Here is a 13,959-nt window from a genome sequence, read left to right on the forward strand (position 1 = left end):
TTCAAAATGGCGGTTGTACTAATTTTTTTACCAGAAAAAAAATCTATTGGGCATTGGGCATTGGATACTGTACTCTTTAATCTAGATACGGTACGGGGTATACGTATTCATTATGGCCCCTCTTCAAGATGGGCCAGCGCTGGGCGATCGAATGGCGCATGCGATGGCTATGCAATGGTCGCAACGCCTCTATATGATGGCCGTGTTCAGTTGTGATCTAAACGTCGTTCAAGATGGACGTGTAAGCATTAGCCATTGCGGCAATGCAAAACATGCATTTTTAATAATTTATGACTTCACCAGATTTATACGTGGGAGAGCCATGCTTCGGCACGAATGGGCCGGCTCGACCGGATAAATACCACGTTCTCACAGAAAACCGGCGTGAAACAGCGCTTGCGCTGTGTTTCGCCGAGTGAGTGAGTTTACCGGACTCCCAATCCCCTACCCTATTCCCTTTTCTACCCTCCCCTATCCCTTCCCTTCCCTACCCTCCCCTATTACCCTATTCCCTCTTAAAAGGCCGGCAACGCACATGCAGCTCTTCTGATGCTGCGAGTGTCCATGGGCGACGGAAGTTGCTTTCCATCAGGTGACCCGTTTGCTCGTTTGCCCCCTTATTTCATAAAAAAAAAAAAAAAAAAACCGGTGAACTTCGTATCACCTCCCTCCTAATATGAACCTTCTCTTGATATCTACGAATAATTATTTCGAGACTAAAATTAAAATAATGGTTTATGGTAGTGATGATGATGAAAATGATGAATGTAATAATAGCATAATATGCTTTCCGTTCTTAAAACAACGCCGAAACTCCCAAAATTGTATCTTTAAAGAGTCAGGAGTTATGTACATATAAAATGTAAAAGGTATAATAATTATTGTAAAGTTTCATTAAAATCCGTTCAGTAGTTTTGAATAACAACTTTCGGCTTTATCATATTACTATAGTTTCATTTATTATGAGACCACGTACTCGTCATTTTGAATGAAATTTGTGAATTGCAATACGAATTACGACGTCCTCACTCGACCGCAGTCAGGCACCGACTGTCGTATCGCCAACGTGTAGAGGCGTACCGCCATCGCTGGCCCATCATCCTTTGATGTGCGGCCGAAAAACCGACACCGCCGCCATTCCACGGCCAGCGCTGGCGTCATCGGCCATCCTACGCCACTACGTCCTCCACACGCTGGGCCATCGTGATGGCCCACTACGCTGACCCATCGTGAAGAGCCGCAATTATACGTATTCAAAGTATTTCAAACTTTCAAAGTGATTGGAGTTTGGACAGTACTCGTCATTGGACAGAGCACAAAAACACTTTAATCTATAATTACTAATTAGTGTCCGACCGAAGGTCTATTTTCGGCCGAAGCCGAAGCCAAAGCCGATTAATCGGCAATCACTACAACCTTCGGCCGAAGCCGAAGCCGAAGGTTTATATAATCTTAATCGCTCGACTCTCAGTAATTAATTTTTACCGACTTATGTTAGTCTGTAATAGCTGTTTCAGCGTCTGAAAAATGTGCCAAATCTTATATCTTTAAACGAGCAATTCTTGTATATATATATAATTGGAATCTCGGAATCGGCTCCAACGATTTTCATGAATCTTATATTATATCTTTAAACGAGCAATTCTTGTATCTATACTATCTATATCCATACTAATATTATAAATGCGAAAGTATCTCTGTCTGTCTGTCTGTCTGTCTGTCTTGCTTTCACGCCAAAACTACTGAACCGATTGCAATGAAATTTTGTACACAGTTATTCTAGAGTCTGAGAAAGGACATAGGCTACATTTTGATGTGGGAAAATATCTTATTTCCATGAAAATATCGATGAAAATGAATTCGCATTGCGCCTGGCCAGCGCTCATCCCGGGGGTCCTGGGTTCGAGTCCCGCAGGCGGAACAAAAAGTTTTCAATGTTCCTGGGTCTTGGATGTGTATTAAAATAAAATTTCAAAAATCTTAAACATATTTTATGTATAATATTCAGTCTTTCCACTTTGACCAACTAAACTAACCAACTGCAACTGACCAACTATTTTTCGTTCCCAACGTTACAACTTTTTAGTTGGTTTGATAGGAATATTTTATTTTTTTGAATTTGTTCCCGTTCACACAACTTTATAATAATTATAATAACTATGAAGTTTGTTGTGTATAAAAATGAACTGGCCACTTACTGGCCACTTATAATTATTATTGATAATGGCCGTGTTCGTCGGCGTAATTTTTAGCGCATTCGCTGCAAAACCTAGTTATTGCGCATGTCCAAATCATGTCATGCCATGGCAACGACAACTGTTTACGACCTGACATTTAACCCAATTGCAATTTGTTGGTGGAGTTGCAATGAACAAACCAGTGGGAGAGGCATGCTTCGGCACGAATGGGCCGGCCCGACCGGAGAAATACCACGCTCTCACAGAAAACCGGCGTGAAACAGCGCTTGCGCTGTGTTTCACCGAGTGAGTGAGTTTACCGGAGGCCCAATCCCCTACCCTATTCCCTTCCCTACCTTTCCCTATTCCCTTCCCTTCCCATCCCTACCCTCCCCTGTTACCCTATTCCCTCTTAAAAGGCCGGCAACGCACCTGCATTTCTTCTGATGCTACGAGTGTCCATGGGTGACGGAAGTTGCTTTCCATCAGGTGACCCGTTTGCTCGTTTGCCCTCTTATTTCATAAAAAAAACAAATTTTTCCAAGTGATCCATATCCATATTTTCCAAAATAAAATAATCAAACACTATCATAGTGTTAAATAAATTATTTGTGCGGCTGTTAGACAATTTAGGCTTATGTATTTATGTTTAGCTTCTATTATTTTAATCATGTACTTATAAACAATTAAGACGTTGTTTACGACTTGACCAGCAACTTGTTATGGCGTTGCCATGACATATTTTGGACATGCGCAATAAAAGCTTTGTCCAAAAATACGCCGACGAACACGGCCTATGAGTAAATACTTTATAACTTTGACTGAAGTATTGTGTCATTGGGCGTGTTCGTCGGCGTATTTTTGGACAAACCTTTTATTGCGCATGTCCAAAAGATGTCATGGCAACGCCATAACAAGTTGCTGGTCAAGTCGTAAACAACGTCTTAATTGTTAATACATGATTAAAATAATAAAAGCTAAATACATAAAACTAAATTGTCTAACAGCCGCACAAATAGTTTATGTAACACTATGATAGTGTTTGATTATTTTATTTTGGAAAATATGGATATGGATCACTTGGAAAAATTTAAAAATTTAATTGTTTTTTTTTAATGAAATAAGAGGGCAAACGAGCAAACGGGTCACCTGATGGAAAGCAACTTCCGTCACCCATGGACAGATATAGATGCAGGACATAGATGCAGGTGCGTTGCCGGCCTAGTTTTAAGAGGGAATAGGGTAACAGGGGAGGGTAAAGATGGGAAGGGAAGGGAATAGGGGAAGGTAGGGAAGGGAATAGGGTAGGGGATTGGGCCTCCGGTAAACTCACTCACTCGGTGAAACACAGCGCAAGCGCTGTTTCACGCAGGTTTTCTGTGAGAGCGTGGTATTTCTCCGGTCGAGCCGGCCCATTCATGCCGAAGCATGGCTCTGCCACTAGGTTTGATCATTGCAACGCCACCAACAAATTGCAATTGGGTTAAATGTCAAGTCGTAAACAGTTGTCGTTGCCATGGCATGACATGATTTGGACATGCGCAATAACTAGGTTTTGCAGTGAATGCGCTAAAAATTACGCCGACGAACACGGCCGTTGTGTCGAGTGCATAATAATTTGGTAAATATCAAAGAGAATATAATCACTAATTGCTTTGAAAATGATTGAAGTCTGTGAGAAAAACGGAGGAAAAGTTTTTCTATATGAACATTTTCAATATACGAAAGTCCGGAAATTTAAAAGTGGAGCTTTGTATTTAAGGTGCATAAATTATAAGAAATTGAAATGCAACGGAAGCATAACTGTAAAAGTAAGTTTCTGTCCTCATACTTTTGCAGTTGGTCCGTTGAGTTGGTTGGAGTGAAAAGAGTCCTTCAACTCCTACCAACTATACTGACCAACAGTCCGTTCAATGGACAGAACGATCAGACAGAAGTTTTTGGCCAATTTTCAAAGCTTAATCCCGATTCCCGCCGATTTATTTTATTAATCAATGGACGTGTTCGTTGGCGTAATTTTTAGCGCATGCGTCGCAAATCCTTTTATTGCGCATATCCAAAACGTGTCATGTCATGGCAACGCCACGAACAAAGTTGTTTATACACTTAGTTACCTGGCAAATTAAAACAACGTGTACTTTGTTGTTGCCATGATTTTGACATGGGCAATAAAAGGTTTTTGCAGCGCATGCGCTAAAAAATTACGCCTACGAAGTACGAACACGACCATTGAAAAGGTAGGTTTTGTTTTTAGATTGTCATTTGTTTTTATTAATCTGCATTAAACCTAGTAGGTTTAATGCAGATTAATAAAAACAAATTGGTTAGTTTAGTTGGTCAAAGTGGAAGGAAGCCATCGAGTTCCATTCTGCACAACCAGTTGGTCTAACTAGAATAGTTTTTTCAAAAATAAAATATGGGATCAACCAGTTGGTTAGATTGGAATTATTCCTTTACCGAGTTCCATTCTGCACAACCAGTTGGTTAGTTTAGTTGGTCAAAGTGGAAAGACTGATAATATTATAAAAAATCCAGAAATATATCGATGGAATGAACATTTTAGATCTAATACGATTCAACAGATGGCGTTTTATTTTTTACTTTATTGTAACATAGAACTAATCATACTTATTAGTTAGTATGTTTTTGTTTATAGTTTTTAATACGTTAGAATATTATGTTTAATAATATTATCACTTGGTATAATAATAATCAATCTATCTTATCTTATGTAGAACTTTTACTGCATTTCTAATCCATACTATCTATACTAATATTATAAATGCGAAAGTATCTCTGTCTGTCTGTCTGTCTGTCTTGCTTTCACGCCAAAACTACTGAACCGATTGCAATGAAATTTTGTATACAGTTATTCTAGAGTTTGAGAAAGGACATAGGCTACATTTTGATGTGGGAAAATATCTTATTTCCATGAAAATTTCGATGAAAATGAATTCGCATTGCGCGTGGCCAGCGCTCATCCCGGGGGTCCTGGGTTCGAGTCCCGCAGGCGGAACAAAAAGTTTTCAATGTTCCTGGGTCTTGGATGTGTATTAAAATAAAATTTCAAAAATCTTAAACATATTTTATGTATAATAAGTACTAGCTGTTGCCCGCGACTTCGTCCGCGTGGACTTCAGTTTATAGCGCGCGATGTCAACAAAATTGGTGTCAAAAGTTTTTATAAAAACACCCTGGTACCCCTTAAATCAATACAGCTGTGCAGTGTGCACACAATAAGTATTTCATTTTTTTATATTAAACTTTATATTTTATGCCAAATTTTAAAGCTTATTTAGCCCTCCAATTACACAACTTTACCCATAAACTGTTTATCATTGATAGATTTAAGGTTACGTCACTGCACAGATAAAGTACTGAGTTATTTAATACCGTAGAATAGATATAACAATCGAAAAAAATCTAAACTTAAATGTAAGATGATACCACGTCTTATAGGAAGACTTTTGAGCAAGCGTCAGCGCGATGTAGAAGACGCACGGCGCCTTCTTCACGGCGTTGGAACTAACTTAATTTGAACAAATTTACGCATTTTCACCCCCTTACAACCCTTTTTTCCAGTAAAAAAGTAGCCTATGTCCTTTCTCAGGCTTTAGACTATCTGTATACAAAATTTCATTACAATCGGTTCGGTAGTTTTAGCGTTTGGCGTGAAAGCGAGACTGACAGACAGACAGAGATACTTTTGGCGTTTGGCGTGAAAGCGAGACTGACAGACAGACAGACAGACAGTGATACTTTCGCATTTATAATATTAGTATAGATTATGTGCACACTGCACAGCTGTTTTTGGGTATTTTGATTAATTAAGGGCCGCGCTACACCGGAATGGCAGCGGCGAGGCGAGCACTTTCAGCGCTGCCATTCCGGTGTAGCGCGGCCCTAAGAGGGGTACCACTTACCAGGGTTTTAAAAAGTTTTTAAATTTGACACAAGTTTTGTTGACACCGCGCGCTATAAACTAAAGTTCACGCGGACGAAGTCGCGGGCAACAGCTAGTAATATTATAAATGCGAAAGTATCTCTGTCTGTCTGTCTGTCTGTCTCGCTTTCACGCCAAACCTACTGAACCGATTGTAATGAAATTTTGTACACAGATAGTCTAAAGCCTGAGAAAGGACATAGGCTACTTCTTACTGGAAAAAGGGGTTGTAAGGGGGTGTTTATGCGCAAATTTGTTCAAATTAAGTTAGTTCCAAAAACTCAAAATAGATGGCGCCAAGAGTCCCCTAGATCGCACTATCGCTTGATCATGCATATTTCTATAAGAGGTGGTACCATGTTGATATATGTTTTTCGATTCTTTCGATTGTTATACATGTTATAAATAACTCACCTACCAATATAGATATCAGAAACAGTCTACCAATAATAAATACTAAATAGTTTATGGGCATTGGGCAAAGCTAAGGTTGTGTAATGTATTATGCAGCTAAGTTGTGTAACGCTAAATAAGCTTTAAAATTTGGTATAAAAAGTTTAATTAAGTAAGAAAAAAATCATATTATGTGCACACTACACGGCTGTTTTGGGTATTTTGATTTAAGGGGTACCAGCTTTTGACACCAATTTTGTTGACACCGCGCGCTATAAACTGAAGTCCACGCGGACGAAGTCGCGGGCAACAGCTAGTATATATATGTATATTTATAATTGGAATCTCGGAATCGGCTCCAACGATTTTCATGAAATTTAGTATATAGGGGGTTTCGGGGGCGATAAATCGATCTAGCTAGGAATCATTTTTAGAAAATGTCTTTTTATTCGTGTTTTATCGATAATCGATAAACTGAAAAATATGACTCTTCCTGACATCTATTGGCGAATAATTATACTATTTTGTGAGCAACTAATTGTTTTAACGACACAACAACAGCTAAAGCTATTCCAGCAGATGGCGTTATTAAGTAACACAAAGTCAATGAGTGCTTGCTATACCGAGCAAAGCTCGGTCATCCAGGTACTCTTTAAAGTTTAAACGAGCAATTCTTGTATATATATATATATATATATATATATATATATATATATATATATATATATATATATATATATATATATGTATATATATATATATATATATATATATATATATATATATATATATATATATATATATATATATATATATATATATATATATATATATATATATATATATATATATATATATATATTATTCCAATTCTATATATATATAGAATTGGAATCTCGGAATCGGCTCCAACGATTTTCATGAAATTTAGTATACAGGGGGTTTCGGGGGCGAAAAATTGATCTAGCTAGGAATCATTTTTAGAAAATGTCTTTTTATTCGTGTTTTATCGATAATCGATAAACTGAAAAATATGACTCTTCCTGACATCTATTGGCGAATAATAATACTATTTTGTGAGCAACTAATTACTTTAACGACACAACAACAGCTAATGCTATTCCAGCAGATGGCGTTGTTAAGTAACACGAAGTCAATGAGTGTTTGCTATACCGAGCAAAGCTCGGTCATCCAGGTACTTACAAGTGTATGTATGTTTTTATGTTTGTGTTCGCATATCTCTGGAATTACCGTTGTGATTTCAGTAATTCTTTTTTTGTTGTATTGTATTGTTCAACTTAGGGAAAAGTGCAAGTAGTTTTGGAGATACGGAGATACGGCCTTTTTTTGCTATATACGTAGCGGTACGGAACTCTTCGTGCGCGAGTCCGACTCGCACTTGGCCGATTATTTATTTGTATTTTTTTAACCGACTTCCATAAAGGAGGAGGTATGTTCGTCTGTTTATATATTTTTTTTGTATGTTCAACGATCACTTCGCCGTTTGTAGACCGATTTTCAAGATTTTTTCGCTATTGTATCGGGTTTAACCCGAGTTTGGTACCATGTTCATAAAAAAGGTGACTTCATGATGGGATCCATAAGTAATCGAAGGAATTCCTCACTTTTTATACTAAAACCGCTTATTTATCTGGATGATATTGTGATTTTGATTCATAATTTCTGAAGTATTTCAAATGGAAACTTATAGTGATTTTGGATAAATAATGAAGTATTCCAAGTAAATATTACCAAAAAGTAAGATTTTGCACCAAGATAATAGATATTATACCATGGTTCGAAGGTGGTGAACAGAATTCCAACTTCCTTGAAGATACTACTAGTTTGGGGATTTCGGTGTTGTTTTAAGAACCGAAAGCATAAGCTACTAAGCATATTAGATTATTCGTCATCATCATCACTTCCCTCACACCACGCATAATATGGGTAATGCGGCCCGCGCGGAGCAATTGTGATATGACGTCACACCGTAACGGGGCGCCCGCGTCGTACAGTTACAACTTGTTTTGCTTGTTAATCGGAAACTTATTAGTTATTATTAATTAACGTATCCAAGTAATTCTTTCACTAGTATTTTTTATTTTTGACTGAGAATATGGAATGCTAATAATCAAAATTAGGTAACATTCTTCAATGAAGAACTGTGTGTGTTAACTGGGTTTTTAATGTGTTATATTGGTAGGATATTAAGTATTAACCATTAGATATTCGTTATCGTGCACAAGTGTAGGAAAGTGATGCAATATCCAGAAACGAAAGTTTCAGTAAAGCGTCTAGGGCCCGTACAGTCAGTACTTAAGATGCGACCCGGTCTCAAGACGCGGTTCGGCTCTATGATTGGTCCAAATTTTGACAGCCAACCAATCACAGAGCCTGAATCAGATGAGATGCATCTTGAGTACTGACTATTTATACGGGCCTTAGTACCACTTTACTGAATCGACCGACTTGACTTCTTGACTGTATTCACTTTTACTTTAGACTTTGACTAGACTTTAGACCTGACATTAAAGAAAAACGATGCTGAAAATATTGTTTTCCCGCTAGGCGCTATAATATTATACTTGACACTGGCCAAGGTTAAATAGCCGAAATGCCATAATAAGAATAAAATAAAGCCTCCCGCACACAGGAGCGATAATACCGCTCGGTAAAATCGCGCGGTATACCGCTCGGTAAAATCGCGATTCCTTGCACACAGCGGCGATCTTGGCTGCGATTTCTTTTTTTTATATTATGGCACTTCGGCTTAGACACTGACCTCCATTATACAAGTATAGTTCGACAAGGCTCTATACGAACGTGGCGAGAAAAGGAACTAAACGCTTCTATCATTTTTGACAGGGTCTGCAGGGAGAATTGGGTCAAAAGTGTGACCTTTTTAGAAAACCTAATTTCCTATAGTATTTTAATTTTACACTCTATGGTAAGCTTTTTTATTTAAAGCTTACAACATTTTTTATATATTCTGGCAACATTTGCTCGTCCTGTCATTGAATTTGATGAAAATAACGGTCTTCAAAGAGTTGAGTCATACGTAGTATCCCTAAGTAGTCTGTGGTTGAGTCAAAATCGTCGAAATTTGCTCCGAAAAATATTTTAATTTTCTTTACTTATTTGGAATAATTCTGTGAAAGTGAACATCGCATCCGTTGTAGCGGATATTCAGGCATTGAATAAGTAAGAAAGTAAGTGGATTTAAGTATTTTTTAAATAGTATTTAAATTTTTTATCACTAAGGTAGTTTTAAGAAAAAATCGGGGTGTAAAGGGTCGTATGTGGGGGAAATTGGGCCTAATATGGGTTTAATAGGGACCTAATTTGGATGAATTGGGACGCCTATGGGTGAATTGGGTCTTTATGGATAGGGTTGTCACGATGGATATATTCTAGTATTATTATTTTATCATTATTGTTCGTACAGGTGTTTGTTGTTTAAAGGGGAGAAAAACCATGCTTCGGCACGAATGGACCGGCTCGACCGGATACATACCATCACCTCATAGAAAACTAGCGTGAAACAACGCATGCGTTGTGTTTTGCTGAGTGCGTGAGGGATTGGGAATTTTAAAGATCAGGAACGCAAGTCGCAACACCAGACGAGTTACAAGACGATGAAGAAGAGTGACTTAATATTTATATAAAAATATAATAATAATGTGATAATGCTTGATTGGATCTGTTGTTTGATTTTGTACTAATTCTTGTATAATATATATACCTCATACCTATACAGCTATGCCAAAAACATTATTTCATATAAGTACCTACCTGAGTAGGTAGTACCTATTTGGAAACATCAGGAAAGTGGCAGCCCTAGCAAAAATGTCTATTAACCCCATGTGCGTCCCTTTTCACCCCAGACTGTGGGTGAATTGGGTCTAGTAAGTTTTTGGACCTTTTTGTATATTTTATTTAATAAACTAAAATTGTAATGTATTGCAAACAAAACTAGGAACCACCGGAACTCTATTGATAAAATTTTTTCTTATTAATCTTAACATAAAGTAAATAAAAATCAATGTTGAACTTGGAAAGTGACCCGATTCCCCCCATTTTACGGTTATCTTAATACGCCTAAGCGATCATTGGCTTAAGCGATTAGGCCAGTATACTGGTAACAGTTCAGGAACACGCTGACTTAATATAATACTTTTTTTTTTGGGATTTGGCACTGACACTGGGGCATGGAATTAATATGTACTACGTACAGTAGTACATATTAATTCCATGCACTGGGGTGTACTTTGCCATAAACAAAGGTAGGGAATAGGTGGTGGAAAAACGATGGACGGAGAAGTGATACAGAAGGAGGTGCTAGTCTATTTAAAAAATCGTTGGCTAAAGAGTCTGGCATAGGATGAAAAGGAGGTTTATATGCTGACCTGTACCTTTTAATATTATTCCAAACTATAGAAGCATGTGTGTCCGGACAGATAGATTCACAAAACTTTTTCCAGCTTGCAGACTTCTTTTTCTTAAATATTTTTTTTTGCATCGTTAACAGACTTACAATAAATATCATAGTTTTCAAAGGTAGAATTATTATTATATTCTCTTTCAGCCTGTTTTCTTTTATGTATAGCGACTGAACAGTCATTATCCCACCAAGGAGGTGATGGAATGTAACATTTAGATGTTTTCTTAATAGGAAGAGTTTCATCAGCTGATTGGATCAAAGCAGATGCTAGAGCATCAGCGCAAACAGATTCATTACCTGGTGATATACTAGGAAGATGGGGTAGTTTATTTTTTAGTGTATGATAAAACTTTTCCCATTCTGCATTTTTTAAGTTATATTTTAATGATGATGAATTAGTAGGATGATTTTGCTTTTTATTTTTACAGGGGAGAGACAGAAGAATAGGGAAGTGATCACTACCGTGACTAGATGATAGAACTGACCAGTGTAAAAGAGAAGATAAATTTGAAGTACAAATAGACAAATCAGGGGCACTATAACCCTCGTTAGGTGCAGTTTGCCGTGTTGGGAACCCTGTGTTGAGAATACATAACTTATGGAAATCTAATAAATCTAGTACTTCAAAACCCCACCCCAAGACAAATGTTGGACATTTAAATCCCCAAGTATTACAAAAGGTTTTGGCAAAAGGCTAATTATGTTCTTAATTTCTAAAAATATTGAATAGGATGGATGTGGAATATACAATGAGACAAAACAGATGTTATTTACAGATGCTGCTATTATAGAAATATTTGGATTATGTGATGGAAGTGAAATATGTACAAATGAATGACGATGATTGATGAGTAAGGCAGCACCGCCATACCCATCAGATCTGTCCTCTCTTAAACAAGCATAGCCAGGAATCTTAAAAAGAGATTCTGGCTTAAGCCATGTTTCTTGGAGAGCAAAGATAAGAGGGTGATATTTGTTTATTAAATAAATGATTTCATTTTTTTTGCTGACTGCACTGCGACAATTCCACTGGATCAGATAATCCGTAGTGGGAGTTAATTTCAGGTGAGTTACTTACAGAGGCTACGTTGGACGGTGAAACTGATGACGGTAAAATATTTGACTGAGTAAGATAATTAATTAAAGCTGTAATTAATTCGGGCACTGAAAAATTATTATTATCACCATTTGTAGGCAAAGCAGTGCCATTTGAACCCGATGGGGGACTGTAATCTTTAATTAAGTTAAAATGAGCAGTTTTATCATACCCACCTACTGACTTTGGTGGTGTTCTAGGTTGTCGGAAGACTGTTTTTTTATATGACTCTGTGGTTGTCCTCTTTGCAGAGTTTTTGGTGACCGATGAGAAATTTTGTTTTTGAGAGTCTATAAATGAAGGGGATGGACTAGAAGAGGTTAAAACTGTGGAGTATAATTTAGAAATAGGAAGGTGGAGTTTTGATGCTTCGGCATAAGATAAGTTTTTGTGAGCCATGGACTCTTTAATTAATTTTTGTCGTTGGAACTCAGGGCAGTTCTTACTTGTGGCTATATGGGAAGCTTGGCAAAGACAACAGAAAACAGAATCTTCATCTACAGAACATTTCTCACCAGAATGACTCTGACCACAACGGAAACATCTGGGGGTTGATCTGCACTGTGACTTAACATGCCCATACCTGCAGCAATTGCAACACTGTATGGTGGGATAGATGTACAAGTCGACAGGCAAGGCGTTATAACACATAAAAATTCTTTTTGGTAATACTTGGCCATCAAATGTAAAAACAACTGACTCTGTATTTACAAACTGTACAGTATTATTTACAATGTTTTTTTTCTTTAAGCGTCTTACTTTCAAAATGTCCCCATAACCATACGGTAAAGTAATATTGGCCAAAATGTCATCATCAGACCAATCGGCTGGAATACCTCTAACCAAGCCAACACGACTAACTTGAAAATATGGAAGAAAAATTTTGTAGCTGTTCTGTTTTAGATTCTCATTAGTAATAAAATTATTTGCATCAGAAAATACAGAGAAAGATAATGACAATCTTTTCCTGCCAATTCTCTTAAGGCTACCGTTTTCTATATTCTTAATATTATGGTTTTTACTTCCTTAAAAAACCAAATTCGACGGGATGTAAAGAGCAGTTTCCATTAGGAGATGATATTTCTTTTTGCACATGTACTACATAAGGTGTAGAGTCAGTGTCGGTGTACAACAAACGACTAACACGAGGATTCACCAAGCCCTGATGTTTTTCAATGACGCCAGCTGTATGTACTTCTTGGATATTATTCAGGTTTTCTTTATTTTCCGTGTCACTCAAGCACATACAGTTGATTGGTCAGGTTTTGTTTTGTCAGGATTTTTCCTAATCTTTTTATTGCATTTTCTGCATACTCGCCTAGATGCAGCAGGGCGTTTGCGGTTTGTAGATTTGTTATTAACGGACGAATCTGTGTCCATACTTGAGTCATTTACATTTTCAGTAGTATGAATAGTAATAAATTGGCCAACAGGGGGGCTTTCCAGCCCCCCTGGGTCCTCATCCATATTTACAGAATATATACAAAAAACTTACCAAATAGTATGCACAAATAAAAATAAAAACTAAAAGAAACTAATAATAAGATAAATAGAAAACTAACTAACGAAGATATTTACAATAAATAAAACAAAAATTAAAAATTTCCAGAAAACACGACCGCCCTTTTCGAAGATTCCCGCGCTTTTTCTAATATAATACTTGTCAAACTGAAAACTGACAACTGAAAGAATTTTGGTGGGCATTGATAGGGGGCATCACTTTCAAACTTCTTCTACTTTTTATTGTTGATGTGGTTTTTATTATTTTTTCCCAAATTGTGTTATTTGGGTTTTCGATGTTCACTATTGGTAAAATATTAGCCACTAAATATCCGTTATCTTGCACAAGTGCAGGTAAGATGTTGTCAAAACCAAAATGTATAGTTCCTATGACATTTGGTGTGAACAA

Source organism: Aricia agestis, chromosome 3 (genome assembly GCF_905147365.1).
Source record: "Aricia agestis chromosome 3, ilAriAges1.1, whole genome shotgun sequence".
Lineage (NCBI taxonomy): Eukaryota > Metazoa > Arthropoda > Insecta > Lepidoptera > Lycaenidae > Aricia > Aricia agestis.